General features: G+C 35.5%; 1 non-coding gene across 1 annotated transcript; it reads left to right on the forward strand.

Annotated features, from left to right (window-relative positions):
* Positions 1–10,471: 10,471 nt before the first annotated feature.
* LOC112767873 (small nucleolar RNA R71) lies at positions 10,472–10,579 on the forward strand. The gene has a single exon (XR_003185319.1). It is a non-coding gene; the product is annotated as a small nucleolar RNA R71 (small nucleolar RNA).
* Positions 10,580–19,822: the final 9,243 nt, after the last annotated feature.

Here is a 19,822-nt window from a genome sequence, read left to right on the forward strand (position 1 = left end):
GAAAGAAAGTGGACGTAGGACAAGGATTGTGCCGAACCACTCTAAATAGCGTTTGCATCTCTCCAAACTCATCTCTTCAATATTATTGTCTTTTACCTTTGTGCAAATAAATTGTGATCGAAAAGTAGCTTCGTAAGTACTTAAGGAGTGCTTAAGTCCGATTGGTGAAAAGTTTGATCAATTTATTTGAGTTGGTGTCTATTGGAAAGTAAAGGCTCCTTATAAATGCTTAGCAATTGAGTTAAGCTCTTGGAAAAATACTAGTACAATAACACTTTTGTATATTGTCTTTAACTTTCGTAAAAAGATTATTGTTGTTGCAATACTCAATTCACCCCCCCTCTTGAGTAATTGTGCATAGGTTCTACAAGTGGTATCAGAGCTTAACCCTTTGAAAGACTTAACCGTTTAAGGGAAAAGATCATGGCAAGCACAGGCTTTAACAACAACAACACTAGCGAAGGTAACTCAACCGCTAGACCTCCTCTTTTTAGCGGAACAAATTACTCTTATTGGAAAAATAAGATGAGAATTTGGATCTGTTCTCAAGATGTGAGAATTTGGAAAGTGATTGAGAATGAAATCACATACCAACAAAGACAACAAGCGCTAAAGAAGGAGAAGTCTCCGTCTTAAAGCAAGTACCGAAAGGAGAAGATGAATATAGTGACGATGATTGGAAGAAAGTGGCAATGAATGATAAAGCCATCAACTTCATTCATTGTGCACTTAACGAGCATGATTATATGAAGATCTCTACATGTGAAACCGCTAAAGAGATTTGGGATAAACTCCAAATCACGTACGAAGGAACCGACCACGTTAAAGAATCAAAGGTATTTATGTTGGTTCATGAATGGGAAAATTTTAAAATGAAAGATGAAGAGAGCATTGAAGAAGCTCTTGAAAGACTCTCCAAGATCTTCAACAATCTAAGCATGCTTGGCACAAAATACAATGATAAACAAATTGTGACCAAGGTGCTTACAAGCCTTACACCAAAATGGAACTCCAAAGTGAACGCCATTGTGGAAGGAAGGCTCTATGATCAACTTACATTTGATCAACTACGAGGTAATCTTCTCACCTATGAAATGACTATGCTAAATAGACAAAAAGGTGAAGAAAGCAAGAAGAAAAGTCTCGCCCTTAAAACAACATCACTGCAAGAAGAGAGTGATGATAATGAAGAAGAAGGAGATGAAGAATTTGCACTCTTATTAAAAAGATTCAATAAGTTTGCAATGAAGAAAAACTTCAAGAGCAAAACAAAGGTACCAAAATGCTATGAGTGTGGAGAAGTTGGACACATCAAACCCAATTGTCCAAAACTTCAAAAGGAGGACAAAAACAAGAAATTTAAGAAGAAGGAGAAAGCATACATATCATGGGAGAACGAGGATGAATCCGACTCCGATAACGACGAGGTTGCAAATCTTTGCTTAATGGCAAGCGAGGAAAAGGTTAGTGATGACAACTTCACTTCTTTTAATTTACAAGATGAATATGATGCCTTACTTGAGGTGTACACAAAACTTACCCAAGATTATTCTCTCCTAAAGAAAAAGAATATGGAACTTTTAAAACAAAATGAGATGTTGAAAAACGAGAATATCAATCTTGGAAAGGATAAGTGTAGCACAAGTAGTGATCCATACAAATCTTGTAAAATGCATGAAAATGAAATTACAAATCTTAAGAACACTTTAGCTAAGTTCAATGAATCTTCAAAGAACTTAGATAAAATGTTGAAAAACCAAAAGCATGTTCATAATAAGGAAGGTTTAGGTTTTGAAAAAGGAAAATTTAAAAATGCTAAAACTCCTATTAGGCAACCGCAAGCCCAAAAGGCAAGCATGACTAAAAGGAATGAAGCCTTTAAACATCCTCCTCAACATGCTTCATTTAGAAATTATAATCACAATGCATATAGATCAAAAGATGTTGCATTGAGAAAACAACCTAGGCAACCATTTAGAAACATGCATAGGATGCATAATCCAAATGTCATATGTCATTATTGTAATAAAGTAGGTCATATAGCACCCGTATGCTTTACTAGAATTAAACATATAAACTTTCGTAGTCAAGATACGAGATGGGCACCTTATGGGCATTATGCTCATACTAACCATCAAGGACCCAAATTCACTTGGGTACCTAAATTCCAATTTTAATTATTTTGTAGGTACGTGTTGGAGCTAAGGATACAAATTGGTATGTTGATAGTGGATGCTCCAAACACATGATCGGCGATGAATCAAAGTTCACCGCAATAAAGCCTACAAACGGAGGAAACGTGATCTATGGAGACAACAACACCGGCAAAGTAATCGGCGTTGGAAAAGTTGGTAAAAATCCTTCTACCTCCATAGATAATGTTATACTTGTCAAAGGTCTCAAACATAATCTCATTAGTGTTAGCCAACTTTGTGACAAAGGAAACTTAGTCACCTTTGATTCAAAATGTTGTTTGATAAAAAGGCAAGACACTAATGAAATTGTGCTAATTGGGCACCGTGTTGACAATGTATACATGATTAATCTAAATGAAGTTTCCTCAAATGATGTGAAATGCCTTGTTAGTAAAAATGATGAAACTTGGTTATGGCATCGTAGAGTAGCTCATGCTAACATGGACCATCTTAACAAGTTGGTCTCTAAAGAGTTAGTAATTGGCTTACCAAAGCTACGTTTTGAAAAAGACGTCCTTTGCGACGCATGTCAAAAGGGAAAACAAGTAAAGGCCTCTTTTAAATCCAAAAACATTGTTTCAACAACAAGGCCATTACAACTTTTGCACATGGATTTATTTGGTCCTTCTAGGACTATGAGCTTTGGTGGCAATTACTATGCTTTAGTTATTGTTGATGATTACTCTCGATTTACATGGACCTTGTTCCTAGCAAACAAGAGTGATGCATTTCGAGCATTCAAAAGATTAGCCAAAGTTATTCAAAATGAAAAGAATTTGCATATATCATCTATTAGAAGTGATCAGGGTGGAGAATTTGAAAACAATCTTTTTGAAACTTTTTGTGAAGAAAATGGCATTGAGCATAATTTTTCCTCTCCTAGAACACCACAACAAAATGGTGTGGTTGAAAGGAAAAATCGTCATTTAGAAGAAATGGCGAGAACTATGCTCAATGAGGCTAATATTCCTAAGTACTTTTGGGCGGATGCGGTTAGTACCGCGTGTTATGTTATGAATAGGATTATCATTCGACCTATTCTTAAGAAAACACCATACGAATTGTACAAAGGAAGAAAGCCAAATATTTCCCACCTTCACGTCTTTGGTTGTAAATGCTTTATTCTAAATAATGGAAAAGATAACTTAGGCAAATTTGATGCTAAGGCTGATGAAGGAATCTTCTTAGGCTACTCTTTAACTAGCAAAGCTTTTAGAGTATATAATAAACGCATCATGACTATGGAAGAAAGTATTCATGTCGCTTTTGATGAAACTAACCGTTGTTGTGCTAGAAAAGATTTTGATGAAAATGTAGAAAACTTTGATTCACTAAATTTGAATGGTGAAGACAAAGAAAAAGATTTAAATGAAGCCTCTACAAGCTCAACAAAGGATAGCGTTCAAGTTGAAGAAATTGAACCATCACAAGTACAAATAAATGCACTTCCAAAGGATTGGCGTACTTCAAAGGATCATCCTCTAGACAACGTCATTGGTGATGTTTCGAAAGGGGTAACAACTCGATCCACTTTTAGAAATTTATTTGCATATAGTGCTTTTGTTTCTCAAATTGAACCATCTACCATTGAGTCCGCAATTAATGATGAACATTGGGCTATGGCAACGCAAGAGGAGCTTAACCAATTCAAACGAAATGACGTTTGGGAATTGGTGCCTAAACCAAGTAATCAAACAATTGTAGGAACAAAATGGGTTTTTAGAAATAAACTCGATGAAAATGGTACAATTGTTAGAAACAAATCTAGATTAGTAGCTAAAGGTTATAATCAAGAGGAAGGCATTGATTATGACGAAACTTATGCTCCCGTAGCTAGATTAGAAGCAATTAGGATGCTACTTGCTTTTGCATCCTCTTATAACTTCAAACTTTATCAAATGGATGTTAAGAGTGCCTTTCTTAATGGTTTCATTAAAGAAGAAGTATATGTTGAACAACCTCCCGGTTTTGAAGATTATGAAAATCCTAATCATGTTTTTAAACTCAAGAAAGCTCTTTATGGTCTTAAACAAGCTCCAAGAGCTTGGTATGAACGTTTGAGCAAATTTTTAATAGAAAAGGGTTTTTAAGAGGGAAGGTTGATACAACTTTATTTATCATGATTGAAAACAAAAATATCCTTTTGGTACAAGTTTATGTCGATGACATAATATTTGGTTCAACTAACGAATCACTTTGCAAGTTTTTCTCAAACCTCATGCAAAGTGAATTTGAAATGTCTATGATGGGCGAACTCAACTTCTTCCTTGGTCTGCAAATCAAACAAGGAAAAGAAGGAACTTTCGTTAGCCAAACCAAATATTGCAAGGAACTACTCAAAAGATTTGGAATGGACAATGCTAAGGCAATAGACACACCAATGAGCACTACTTGCTACCTTGACAAAGATGAACAAGGTAAAAGCATAGATGTAAAGAAGTATAGAGGCATGATAGGATCATTACTTTATCTAACGGCAAGTAGGCCAGATATCATGTTTAGTGTATGCATGTGTGCGAGATACCAAGTTAATCCTAAGGAATCTCACTTAAGTGCGGTAAAAAGGATTATGAAGTATCTCATAGGAACATTAAATGTTGGATTGTGGTATCCGAAAGGATCCACTTGTGATTTGATTGGTTATTCCGATTCCGATTTTGCCGGTTGCAAATTGGATAGGAAAAGCACTAGCGGCACTTGTCACTTGCTAGGAAACTCTCTTGTTTCATGGCATAGTAAGAAACAAGTAAGTGTAGCCTTGTCTACCGCCGAAGCCGAGTATGTAGCCGCCGGTAGTTGTTGCGCCCAAATTTTATGGATGAAACAACAACTTATGGATTATGGACTCATGCTTGATCACATTCCTATCAAATGTGATAATACTAGTGCAATAAATTTAACCAAGAATCCGGTTCAACATTCAAGAACCAAGCATATTGAGATTAGACATCACTTCATAAGAGACCATGTTGAAAAGGGTGATGTGGTTAGTGAATTTGTCGAAACTAGTAAACAACTAGCGGACATCTTCACTAAACCTTTATGTAAAGAAAGTTTTTTTTAACATCTGAAATGAACTTGGTATCTTGGATTCTAATCTAATATGATTTGTTTGAATTCATTGTATTCATATTGCTATTTTTTGTATCTCTTACTAACTTAAGCATTGGAGATATCCAATTAGCCATTGTTTTGTAGGTTTATGAGTTGATGAATGAGTGATTAATCTTGAGGTAGATTGAAGAATTTGAAGATTATAAACAATGGAGGATCAACAAATTGAAGTTTATCATAGTTTAAGTGAGTATATACATGATGAAACTCAAAGGATTGAAGAAAGAACCACCAAAGGATGAAAATTTGGTGATTTTGGGCAAAATGATGTATGTTGCATCGATGCAACCAAGCTCTGCATCGATGCAAAGCACACGACGTGCTATGTGCATCGATGCAAAGCCTATTGCATCGATGCAAACTCGACCAAATTGCACAAAAACACGTGAATTTGGCATTTTTGAGCAACAAAACCCCACTTTTTCATCATCTTCAACCTCACAACTCATATCCCCAAATTCAAACCTCCATAACCTCCAAAACAAGCTCACATATAGCTTCATACAACTCACAAAACTTTGATACCCACTACAAACAAACTACAAATTTGAAGTCTCCACATTCTCCTCTACAAAACCCATAAAACAAAATCATCCACAATGCCTAGAATCAAGAGAACCATGAAGAAGTCAAAAGGCTCTTCAAGTGTGGTTCCACCTCCAAATAATCATCCTTTGGCAAGGTACTTTGCTTCTAATGAAGATCTTCAATTCTATGAGGCAAGGCTCGCCGGAAGAAAGGAAATTCCTCCGAGGTATTTGGATCCGACCCTTCTTGTCATTCATAAGTTTGATACTCTTAAGGCTATTCTAGTTCAACAAGGCCTCATGGATTTTGTTCAAATTAAGAGTAAATATTATCCGGATTTAGTTGCCATAGCCTATAGTACACTCATGATTGAGATTGATGAGGAAGATGAATCAAATTTCACATTATTCTTCAAGATAGGAAGAAAGGATTATAGGCTAGATGGTGATGAGTTAGCCACCATTTGGGAGTTGCCAAATCAAGGTGACTTGTTTCAAGGTGGTAAAACCCCAATTGATGAATGGGGTTATTCAAAGGAAAATGCCATGCATTTGTTCAACCTTGTACAAGGAGCTCACTCCAAAATTAGTTGCAATTCAATGAGTGCGGAACATAGAACTTTGTTATATCTAGTCACCTATGTATTGCAACCTAGAATATCCGGGCATGCGAATATAAATGATGAAGATTTGATTGTCATGTGGGCTATGATAAATGGGATTAAGATTAATTGGCCATACTTTATAGTACAACATATGATTAGGCTCAAGATGAAGGATAGGAATGGTGGATTAGGATTCCTTTGCCTATGGTCTAAAGTCTTTGATTATGTTGGTATTGATGTATCAAATGAGATTGCCAAGGAAGTACCACCCCAATCTTGTATCAACCCTCATCTTCTCAATAAAATGGGAAGAAGAAATGTTGATGAGCAAGATCCTCAAGAGCAAGATCCTCCACAAGCACCTCAAGCTCAAGAACCACCCTCCTTGGTTGATGTAATGAGAGAATTACAATCCATCAACCAAAACATCCAAAGGATTAAAGTAGAGCATGGTAGGCAACTTGAAACACTTAATCGTCGTGTGTCTCGTGTAAATCATCGCACGGGTCGCTTGGATCGTCGTATTGATGACTTATATGAGCATTTCGGCATCCACCTACCATATGAAGAGGATACTGATGATGATGAAGACCAAGATTGATTGTCTCCTCTTCATCAAGTCACTTTTTATTGCTTTATGCTTATTTGATTATATGAATTGTTAAACTAACTCCTAGTAAGTTAAGGATTTCTATTATGGTTTAAATACTTTGATATTTCCTTCCTAATTTTGTTTAATGATTAATGCTTGTATGCTTATTTGGTGAATAACTCAAAATAGGCTTGGTACCCCTATTTTAAGTTAATATGCATGCCTTGATATATTTCACTTCTTTAGGGGGAATTATACATGCTTATTATATATAAAAAGAGGAAATCAAATTCTTTTTGACAGGGGGAATATCTCATCCTTGAGATTAATAAAGAAATTGAACTTATAAAAATTCATTGTTTTATGCATGCTTCTATGACACATTTCAAACTCCCTTCTTTTTGATAATGTCAAAAGGGGGAAGAAAAGTTTGAGGATATTTAAAGTTTTGAACTTTTGAAAAAGAAAAAGTTTGAGGATATTTAAAGTTTTGAACTTTTGAAAAAGAAGAAGTTTGAGGATTTGAAAAGAAGAAATAAGTTTGCGAAACAATGATTTCAAAAAGACTTCCGCTAAGCAAAAACTTTGATATCTAAATCGTTTTCTTTGATAAACGCCCTTTAAAGGAACAAATGCACATATTTAGGGGGAACTCCTGCAAAAAAAATTTTTTTAAGTCTTCTCCAAAGCTTTCTATAAAACAAAGTGCATTATTGTTGCTTTCAAAATCATTTATAAATACATATCCTCAAAATTGGTTTGTCATTATCAAAAAGGGGGAAATTGTAAATCATGTTGCTTGTATGCGAAGTTTGTATTCGTAGGTTTTGATGAATGACAAACCAACAAACGACATGAAAAGACAAACCAACAAACAACTTGAATGAACAAGCATGAAGAGTTGAAAGCAACACAACAACAACAAGAAACTCAAGTCCACAACATTTGAAGACAAGTATAGTATCTTAGGACTTAGGTAACTTCTTGTTAAGAACCAATTGCTAAATCTCTCAACACACACTCACAAAATGTTTTGATGCACATCTTGCAATTTGATGCTAGCCAAATGGTTTAAAAACTTGTTTTTCAAAGGTACAAAAGCATAGGAATTGACTCCAACAAGTTTGAGATCAATCCTAAGCATTTTGAAGTGATTTTAAGCCATTCTTTAAGGTTTGCATCGATGCACACGCATCTTGCATCGATGCAAAGCATGCAACGACTTGTTGCATCGATGCAAAGATGTTTGCATCGATGCAACCTAGCTGAAAATTCAAACGTCAGCGTCAAAGACACATTTGCATCGATGCAAAGTGTTATGCATCGATGCAAATAATTCAAAAACATAAAAAACGGCTAGTTTTGACATAAAGGTTTCATCCCATTAATTCCCCAACGTTTCTAAGGTTTGGGGAATCTATAAATAGATGGATTGAAGCCTTATTTCACCAATTTTGAGTATTTGAAAACTATCTTGTCATATTCTTTCATTCTACACTTTTTTAAAGTGATATAATACACAATTTGTGAGAGCAATATCAATTGGTTCAATAGTGCTAAACTTGTAATCATACACTCTTCTAGAGAGTACTCATTTCATCACAACAATTCTTTGAGAATTGTTTTCTTGTACACCTTGTAAATTGGAGTGTGATCTCCAAGGTTGAGTCAAGAGTTATAAACACTATAGTCGGTGAGGATACCAAAGAGGTATACTAAGTACTCAAGGCAAATCTTAGAGAAGGTATCTCTAAGTGGAGTGGGTTAGTATACGAGTGGTGATCATATACCGTGAGGTGTTAGAAACTAAGGACTCGGATTGTAAAAGGTTTTGCGCGAGCACCTTGAAGCTTGGCAATAGTGGAACTTCTCAATTGCGATTGAGAAAGAAAGTGGACGTAGGACAAGGATTGTGCCGAACCACTCTAAATAGCGTTTGCATCTCTCCAAACTCATCTCTTCAATATTATTGTCTTTTACCTTTGTGCAAATAAATTGTGATCGAAAAGTAGCTTCGTAAGTACTTAAGGAGTGGCTTAAGTCCGATTGGTGAAAAGTTTGATCAATTTATTTGAGTTGGTGTCTATTGGAAAGTAAAAGCTCCTTATAAATGCTTAGCAATTGAGTTAAGCTCTTGGAAAAATACTAGTACAATAACACTTTTTGTATATTGTCTTTAACTTTCGTAAAAAGATTAATTGTTGTTGCAATACTCAATTCACCCCCCCCCTCTTGAGTAATTGTGCATAGGTTCTACACCTAGGTCACACAGAGCCTTCTCAAAGGTCATGGTGCCTAATGTACAAGGTATTGAGAACTTCCCAGGGTCCTGTCTCTTTTGAGGTAATCTCTGCCTAGTCAAGTCATCCAGTTCTTTGGTGAGCAAAGGGGGTTCATCCTCCCAAGTCTCATTACCAAATAACTTGTCATTTAGCTTCGTGATTGCTCCAAGGTACTTAGCAACTTGCTCTTCAGTGACATCTTCATCCTCTTCAGAGGAAGAATACTCATCAAAGCTCATGAATGGCAGAAGTAAATCCAATGGAATCTCTATGGTCTCAGTGTAAGCCTCAGATTCCCATGGTTCCTCATTAGGGAACTCATTGGAGGCCAGTGGATGCCCATTGAGGTCTTCCTCAGTGGCGATCACTGCCTCTTTCTCTTCTCCAAATTGGGCCATGTTGATGGCCTTACACTCTTCTTTTGGATTCTCTTCTGTATTGCTTGGAAGAGTACTAGGAGGGAGTTTAGTAACTTTCTTACTCAGCTGACCCACTTGTGCCTCCAAGTTTCTAATGGAGGACCTTGTTTCAGTCATGAAACTTTGAGTGGTTTTGATTAGATCAGTGACCATGGTTGCTAAGTCAGAGTGGCTCTGCTTAGAATTCTCTGTCTGTTGCTGAGAAGATGATGGAAAAGGCTTGCCATTGCTAAACCTATTTCTTCCACCATTATTGTTGTTGAAACCTTGTTGAGGTCTCTGTTGATCCTTCCATGAGAGATTTGGATGATTTATCCATGAAATATTATAGGTGTTTCCATAGGGTTCTCCCATGTAATTCACCTCTTCCATTGATGGTTCTCAGGATCATAAGCTTCTTCTTCAGATGAAGCGTCCTTAGTACTGCCTGGTGCATCTTGCATTCCAGACAGACTTTGAGAAATCATATTGACTTGTTGAGTCAATATTTTGTTCTGAGCCAATATGGCATTCAGAGTATCAATCTCAAGAACTCCTTTCTTCTGATTCGTCCCATTGTTCACAGGATTCCTTTCAGAAGTGTACATGAATTGGTTATTTGCAACCATTTCAATGAGTTCTTGAGCTTCTGCAGGTGTCTTCTTCAGATGAAGAGATCCTCCAGCAGAGCTGTCCAATGACATCTTGGACAGTTCAGATAGACCATCATAGAGGATACCTATGATGCTCCATTCAGAAAGCATGTCAGAAGGACACTTTCTAATCAATTGTTTGTATCTTTCCCAAGCTTCATAGAGGGATTCACCTTCCTTCTGTCTGAAGATTTGGACTTCCACTCTAAGCTTACTCAATTTTTGAGGTGGAAAGAACTTTGCCAAGAAGGCATTGACTAGCTTTTCCCAAGAGTTCAGGCTTTCTTTAGGTTGTGAGTCCAACTATATCCTAGCTCTGTCTCTTACAGCAAAAGGGAATAGCATAAGTCTGTAGACCTCAGGGTCAACCCCATTGGTCTTGACAGTGTCACAGATTTGCAAGAATTCAGCTAAAAACTGATGAGGATCTTCCAATGGAAGTCCATGGAACTTGCAATTATGTTGCATTAGAGAAACTAATTGAGGCTTAAGCTCAAAGTTGTTTGCTCCAATGGCAGGGATAGAGATGCTTCTCCCATAGAAGTCGGGAGTAGGTGCAATAAAGTCACCCAGCACCTTCCTTGCATTGTTGGCATTATTGTTGTTTTCGGCTGCCATGTCTTCTTCTTGTTTGAAGATTTCTATTAGGTCCTCTACAGAGAGTAGTGCTTTAGCTTCTCTTAGCTTCTGCTTTAAGGTCCTTTCAGGTTCAGGATCAACCTCAACAAGAATGCTTTTGTCTTTACTCCTGCTCATATGAAAGAGAAGACAATAAGAAAATATAGAATCCTCTATGTCACAGTATAGAGATTCCTTGAGATGTCAGAGGAATAGAAGAATAGAAGGAGGAGGTAGAAGAAGAAGAATTCGAACTTATCAAGAGAGATTGAGTTTGAATTGTTGATAGTGGAGGAGTGTTAGTCCATAAATAGAAGGATGTGAGAAGAGGGGAAGAATTTTTGAAATTAAAGTAAAAGATTTTAAAATAATTAAAAGAAATTTTGAAATTTTGATTGATGATTTTCGAAAATTAAAGTTGGGAAAGAAATAAAGTGATTTTGAAAAAGATTTTGAAATTAGAAATCAAAAGGATATGATTGAAATCTATTTTGAAAAAGATGTGATTAAGAAGATATGATTGAAAAGATATGATTGAAAAACAATTTAAAAAGATTTGATTTTTAAAATTAATGACTTGGCTAACAAGAAATTTAAAAGATATGATTCAGACATTAAACCTTTCTCAACAGAAAAGGCAACATACTTGAAATGTTGAATCAAATCATTAATTGTTAGCACGTATTTTTGAAAAATGGAAAGAAATTGATTTTGAAAATATATGATTGAAAATATATGATTTGAAAAAGATTTGATTTTGAAAAATTATGAAAACTTGAAAAAAATTTGAATTAAAAACAAAATCTTCCCTCTTGTGCCATCCTGGTGTTAAACGCCCAGAATGGTATCCATCCTGGCGTTTTACGTCCAAAACTCTACCTTTTTGGGCATTAAACGCCCAGCCAGGTACCCTGGCTTTTTCTGTGTAATTCCTCTGCTGCATGTTTTGAATCTTCAATTCTCTGTATTATTGACTTGAAAAGACACAAATTAAAATTTTTTTTTGAATTTTTAATGATGAGGAATAATCAAAATGCCACTAAGATCAAATAAACAATGCATGCAAGACACCAAACTTAGAAGTTGGTATACTATTGACACTAACAAATTGAGAATGCATATGAGAAACAATAAAACACTCAAGACAAGAGAATTTAAAGATCAAAACAAGTAAATCATCAAGAACAACTTGAAGATTAATGAAGACACATGAATGAATTCAAAAAATGCAAGAAGAACAGAAACATGCAATTGATACTAAACTTAAAATTAGACAGTAAACTCAAACAAGACACATAAAATTATTTTTGGTTTTAAGATTTTATAATTTTTTTGGATTTTTCGAAAATTATAATTAGAAGTAAAATAAAGGATTCAAAATTCTTAATGAGAATTCCAGGAATCATGCAATGTTACTCTAAAGCTTTAGTCTAAAGAAATTAGACATGGCTAGCCAAGCTTCAGCAGGACATTACATTCAACAGCTAAATTGATGAGAATCAATCAGCTTTTGTGATGATAAGAACATCACCTTGAAACTCTAGAATTCATTCTTAAAAATTCTGAAGAAAAATACCTAATCTAAGCAGCAAGATGAACCGTCAGTTGTCCAAACTCAAACAATTCCCGGCAACGGCGCCAAAAACCTGGTGCACGAAATTGTGATCATCAATGGCGCCATCAACATGGTACGCTCAATTGCAATCTCAACTCTTTATCACAACTTTGCACAACTAACCAGCAAGTGCACTGGGTCGTCCAAGTAATAAACCTTACGCGAGTAAGGGTCGATCTCACGGAGATTGTTGGTATGAAGCAAGCTATGGTCATCTTGTAAATCTCAGTCAAGTGGATTCAAATGGCTATGGAGGATTAATGATTAAAAGATAAATAAAACAATAAATAAAGATAGAGATACTTATGTAATTCATTGGTGAGAATTTCAGATAAGCGTATGGAGATGCTTTGTCCCTTCCGTCTCTCTGCTTTCCTACTGTCTTCATCCAATCCTTCTTACTCCTTTCCATGGCAAGCTGTATGTTGGGCATCACCGTTGTCAATGGCTACAGTCCCGTCCTCTCAGTGAAAATGTTCAACGCGCTCTGTCACAGCACGGCTATTCATCTGTCGGTTCTCAATCATGTCGGAATAGAATCCAGTGATTCTTTTGCATCTGTCACTAACGCCCCACAATCGCAAGTTTGAAGCTCGTCACAGTCATTCAATCCCTGAATCCTACTCAGAATACCACAGACAAGGTTTAGACCTTTCAGATTCTCAAGAATGGCCGCCAATGGATTCTAGCTTATACCACAAAGATTCTGATTAAGGAATCCAAGAGATAAACATTCAAGCCTTGTTTGCATGTAGAACGGAGGTCGTTATTAGGCACGCGTTTATAAGTGAGAATGATGATGAGTGTCACATAATCATCACATTCATCATTTTCTTGGGTGCGAATGAATATCTTAGAACAAGAATAAGCTGAATTGAATGGAAAATAGTAGTAATTGCATTAATACTCGAGGTACAGCAGAGCTCCACACCTTAATCTGTGGTCTGTAGAAACTCCACCGTTGAAAATACATAAGTGATAATGGTGATCATTGGCTTCGGCCCCAGAGAGGGAACCAGAAGAACCAAGATGAGAATACAATAGCAAAAGGTCCTATTTATATGGAACTAGTAGCTTAGGATTTACAAAAATGAGTAAATGACGTAAAAATCTACTTCCGGGCTCACTTGGTGTGTGCTTGGGCTAAGCATTGAAGCTTTCATGTGTAGAGACTTTTCTTTGGAGTTAAACGCCATCTTTTGTGCCAGTTTGGGCGTTTAACCCCAGCTTTTGTGCCAGTTCCGGTGTTAAACGCCGGGAATTCTTGAGTTAATTTGGAACGCAAGTTTGGGCCATCAAATCTCGGGCAAAGTATAAACTATTATATATTGCTGGAAAGCCCAGGATGTCTACTTTCCAACGCAATTAAGAGCGCGCCAATTGGGCTTCTGTAACTCCAGAAAATTCACTTCGAATGCAGGGAGGTCAGAATCCAACAGCATCTGCAATCCTTTTTCAGCCTCTAAATCAGATTTTTGCTCAGGTCCCTCAATTTCAGCCAGAAAATACCTGAAATCACAGAAAAACACACAAACTCATAGTAAAGTCCAGAAAAGTGAATTTTAAATAAAAACTAATAAAAATATAATAAAAACTAACTAAAATATACTAAAAACATACTAAAAACAATGCCAAAAAGAGTATAAATTATCCGCTCATCAATGACTTAAGCACAAAAATACTCAATAATTAAGCACTAAACATTAATTTCTTGTGTGAAAAAGCATAGAAAAACATAACATGATGCGCAGTCATCACAACACCAAACTTAAAATTTGCTTGTCCTCAAGCAAACAAAGAATCATTCAATAATAGAGTTTGACAAACCAAGATGAGAAGAATAGCAAGTTGATATTCATGGTTAGCTAGTTTTCTATGCATGCAACAATCACAAAAGAAATTCAAATGATTGAAGTTTCTATCTAGCTCATTTTATGAAATATTTTCCTTATGTTCCTTCCTTGAAATAAGCTTTTCATCTTTTTCTTAGCTTACCTTCTTGGGTGCTTTGCACCACGAGTTAAAAGCTTTGACTCTAAATACTTTATTTTCAAATATTACCACTTGATACATAAGCACTACAAGCATTTAATTAGAAGACTCTTTAAGCTCATTTTTTTCTTTTCTTTATTCTCTAATCATTGATGCTCAGAGCCTTGAGCTTTGAGGGAGTGCTTTTGCAGTTGAGCCTAGCCTTGACTCTAAGTGTCTTGTTTTCAAGCTTTTTGCTTAATACATAAACACCACAAGTACTTGAAAATTTAATTGTCATTGGTACTCAGAGCCTTCAGCTTTCCCATTCTTTCCATTTTTCTTTTCTTGCCTTAATTGCAATTGCTTTTTCAATGTTTTCATGATATAAAAAATTTCATAAAATGTCCTAGATGAAAACTTCAATTAAACAAATTCAAATGCAATTGAGCAATAACAATTAATCATACTAGCCTCCCAATACTTATAAGCTCATGCTAACTTCTTCTTTAATTACTTTGTTTGTTTATGATCATGATTACTTGATTACTTTTGACTCACAAAATTCAAGATGGTAGTCATAATATACCACAGCAACATGTTACAACTCAAAATTTAAGCCATGCTTATTCATAACACACATGCATACAGAGAAAATAATAGACAATCATGCAATTCAATGTACCGGGAACAATTAAGAGGAAAAAGCGCTTGACTACCTTGTAGTTCATCTTCATTGTTGTTGTCGTTTTCCTCTTATTCTTCCCCTTCCAACATCAAACTTAGAATGATTGCTTGTCCTCAAACAACAAATAAAACATTGGTGATGAAGTTTATGATGGTTCATGAGTTTCTTCAACAATGGAGTGTTAGTTGTACATGTGTTTAAGCAAGCAAAATAAAAATAACAATGAAGGCACAAGAAACAGAGACATTGTGATTGCAAACCAAGTGGGGTGTGCATGATACATTGCATGAAAGATAAGTGGCACACCAACCCCACCTATATAAAACTCTACCCCTCTTTCCACTCCTATATAAAACCCTCATCCCTTCTTCATTTTCACACATCATAAACACTTCTTTCCCCCTTGGCCAAACCACTCACACCTCTCCATCTCCTCTATTTCTTCTTCTTCTATGTTCCTTTTTTATTCTTTTGCTCGAGAACGAGCAAACATTTTAAGTTTGGTGTGGAAAAAGTGTTGCTTTTGTTTTTCCACAACCATTTATGGCACCTAAGACTGAAGAAACTTCTAGAAAGAAGAAAGGGAAGGCAAAAGCTTCCACCTCCGAGTCATAGGAGATGGAGAGATTCATCTCAAAGGTCTACCAAGACCACTTCTATGAAGTTGTGGCCAAGAAGAAGGTGATCCCTGAGGTTCCTTTTATGCCCAAAAGGAATGAGTATCCGGAGATCTGACATGAGATTAGAATAAGAGGTTGGGAAGTTCTCACTAACCCCATTCAACAAGTCAGAATCTTAATGGTTCAAGAGTCTATGCCAATGCATGGATCACTAAGAACCATGATGAGCGGATAATTTATACGCTTTTTGGCATTGTTTTTAGGTAGTTTTTAGTAAGTTCAAGCTACTTTTAGGGATGTTTTCATTAGTTTTTATGTTAAATTCACATTTCTGGACTTTACTATGAGTTTGTGTATTTTTCTGTGATTTAGGTAATTTCTGGCTGAAATTGAGGGACTTGAGCAAAACTCTGATAGGAGGCTGACAAAGGACTGCTAATGCTGTTGAAATCTGACCTCCCTGCACTCGAAATGAATTTTCTAGAGCTACAAAACTCCAAATGGCGCCCCCTTAAAAGTTTTGGAAAGTAGACATCTAGATCTTTCCAGCAATATATAATAGTCTATAATTTATTCGGGAATTGACGATGTAAACTGGCGCTCAACGCCAGTTCCATGTTGCTGTCTGGAGTAAAACGCCAGAAACACGTCACGACCCGGAGTTGAACGCCCAAAACACGTTACAACTTGGAGTTCAACTCCAAAAGAAGCCTCAGCTCATGGATAGATCAAGCTCAGCCCAAACACACACCAAGTGGGCCCCGGAAGTGGATTTATGCATCAATTACTTACTCATGTAAACCCTATTAGCTAGTCTAGTATAAATAGGATAATTTACTATTGTATTAGACATCTTTGGTCTCAGTTTTGTTTTATTCTTCATCTTAGGAGGCTATTGATCACGTTTTGGGGGATGGCCATTCGGCCATGCCTGAAACTTTCACTTATGTATTTTCAATAGTGGAGTTTCTACACACTATAGATTAAGGGTGTGGAGCTCTGCTGTACCTCATGTTTTAATGCAATTACTATTATTTCCTATTCAATTCTCTTTATTCCTATTCTAAGATATTCGTTGCACTTCAACTTGATGAATGTGATGATCCGTGATACTCATCATCATTCTCACCTATGAACGCGCGTGATTGACAACCACTTCCGTTCTACCTTAGGCCGGGCGCATATCTCTTGGATTCCTTGATCAGAATCTTCGTGGTATAAGCTAGAATTGATGGCGGCATTCATGAGAATCCAGAAATTCTAAACCTTGTCTGTGGTATTCCGAGTAGGATCTCGGGATTGAATGACTGTGACGAGCTTCAAACTCCTAAAGGCTGGGCGTTAGTGACAGACGCAAAAGAATCAAGGAATTCTATTCTAACCTGATTGAGAACCGACAGATGATTAGCCATGCTGTGATAGAGCATTTGGACCTTTTTCACTGAGAGGATGGGATGTAGCCATTGACAACGGTGATGCCCTACATACAGCTTGCCATGGAAAGGAGTGAGAAGGATTGGATGAAGCAGTAGGAAAGCAGAGATTCAGGAGGAGCACAGCATCTCCATACACCTATCTGAAATTCCCACCATGGAAATACATGAGTAACTTTATCTTTATTTTATGTTTATTATTTATTATTAATTTTCGAAAATCCATAATCAATTACTATCTGCCTGATTGAGATTTACAAGATGATAATATCTTGCTTCATACCAACAATCTCTATGGGATCGACCCTTACTCACGTAAGGTTTATTACTTGGACGACCCAGTACACTTGCTAGTTTGTTGAACGGAGTTGTGTCCACACATAGCAAAGAGCCATTATAATTATTCCATACAACAACAAAGAATACAACATTGATGATCACAATTTCGTCTACCAAGTTTTTGGCGCCGTTGTAGGGGATTGTTCGAGTTTGGACAACTGACGGTTCATCTTGTTGCTCAGATTAGGTAATTTTTTTTCAAAAATTTTCAAAATTTTTTATTTATTTTCGTTTTTCTAAATAATATTTTTTGAAAAAAATTAAATTAATAAAATCATAAAAATCAAAAATATTTTATGTTTCTTGTTTGAGTCTTGAGTCAATTATTAAGTTTGGTGTCAATTGCATGCTTTGAAAATTTTTTCTTGCATTTTTTTCGAAAAATTCATGCATTCATAGTGTTCTTCATGATCTTCAAGTTGTTCTTAGTAAGTCCTCTTGTTTGATCTTGATGTTTTCTTGTTTTGTGTATTTTCTTGTTTTTCATATGCATTTTTTGCTTGTTAGAGTCCATGCATTAAAGATTTCTAAGTTTGGAGTCTTGCATATTTTCTTTGCATCAAAAATTTTTTAAAAATATATTCTTGATGTTCATCATGATCTTCAAAGTGTTCTTGGTGTTCATCTTGACATTCATAGTGTTCTTGCATGCATCATGTATTTTGATCCAAAATTTTTAAGTTTTGAGTTATAATTGAGTTTTTCCCTCATCATAAAAAATTTCAAAAAAAAAAGAAAAAAATATCTTTTCCTTATTTCCCTCCAAATTTCGAAATTTTGGGTTGACTTGGTCAAAAAAATTTTTAAAATTAGTTGTTTCTCACAAGTCAAGTCAAATTTTTAAATTTAAAAAAAAATCTTATCTTTTCAAACTCTTTCAAAAATAAAATCTTTTTCATTTTTATTTTATTAATTTCGAAAATTTTAAAATTATTTTCAAAATATTTTTCTTAATTTTATTTTAAAATTTCGAAATTACACTAACAATTAATGTGATTGATTCAAAAATTTGAAGTTTGTTACTTTCTTGTTAAGAAAGGTTCAATCTTTAATTTCTAGAATCATATCTTTTAATTTCTTGTTAGTTAAGTAATTAATTTTAAAAAATTAAACCTATCTTATCTTATCTTTTATATCATATTTTTTTCAAAATTTTATCTTTTTCAAAAATTTAATTTTAAAATATCTTATTTAACTTCTTACCTTCTTATCTTTTCAAATTTGATTTTAATATCTTTTTCAACTAACTATTTGACTTTTTGTTTGTCTCTTATCTTTTTCAAAACCACCTAACTACTTTTCCCTCTCTAATTTTCGAAAATATCTCATCCCTTTTTCAAAAATTCTTTTTAATTAATTAATTATTTTAATTTTAATTATATCTTATCTTTAATTTTCGAAAATCACTAACTACTTTTTCAAAATTATTTTCGAAATTCTCTATCTTTTCTCTTTTTCTATTTATTTATTTATTTACTAACACTTCTCTTCACCTCTCTTCATCTCAAATCACTACCTCTATCCTTACCCATTCTTCTTCACTCTTCTTCCCTTCCTTTTTCTACTAACAACAAGGATCCTCTTTACTGTGACATAGAGGATTCCTCTTTCTTTTCTTGTTCTCTTCTTCCCTATATGAGCAGGAACAAGGAAAAAGAAACTCTTGTTGAAGCTGATCCAGAACCTGAAAAGACTCTAAAGAGGAAACTAAGAGAAGCTAAATTACAACAATCCAGAGACAACCTTTCTGAAATTTTCGAACAAGAGAAGGAGATGGCAGCTGAACCCAACAACAATAATGCAAAGAGGATGCTTGGTGACTTCACAAACCAACGTCTAAATTTGATGGAAGAAGCATCTCCATTCCTGCCATTGGAGCTAACAATTTTGAGCTTAAGCCTCAACTAGTTGCTTTAATGCAACATAACTGCAAGTTTTATGGACTTTCATCTGAAGATCCTTACCAGTTTTTAACTGAGTTCTTGCAGATTTGTGAGACTGTTAAGACGAACGGAGTAGATCCTGAAGTCTACAGGCTCATGCTTTTCCCTTTTGCTGTAAGAGACAGAGCTAGAACATGGTTGGACTCACAACCTAAAGATAGCCTGGACTCCTGGGATAAGCTGGTCACGGCCTTCTTGGATAAGTTCTTTCCTCCTCAAAAACTGAGCA

Source organism: Arachis hypogaea, chromosome 2 (genome assembly GCF_003086295.3).
Source record: "Arachis hypogaea cultivar Tifrunner chromosome 2, arahy.Tifrunner.gnm2.J5K5, whole genome shotgun sequence".
Taxonomy (NCBI): Eukaryota; Viridiplantae; Streptophyta; class Magnoliopsida; order Fabales; family Fabaceae; genus Arachis; species Arachis hypogaea.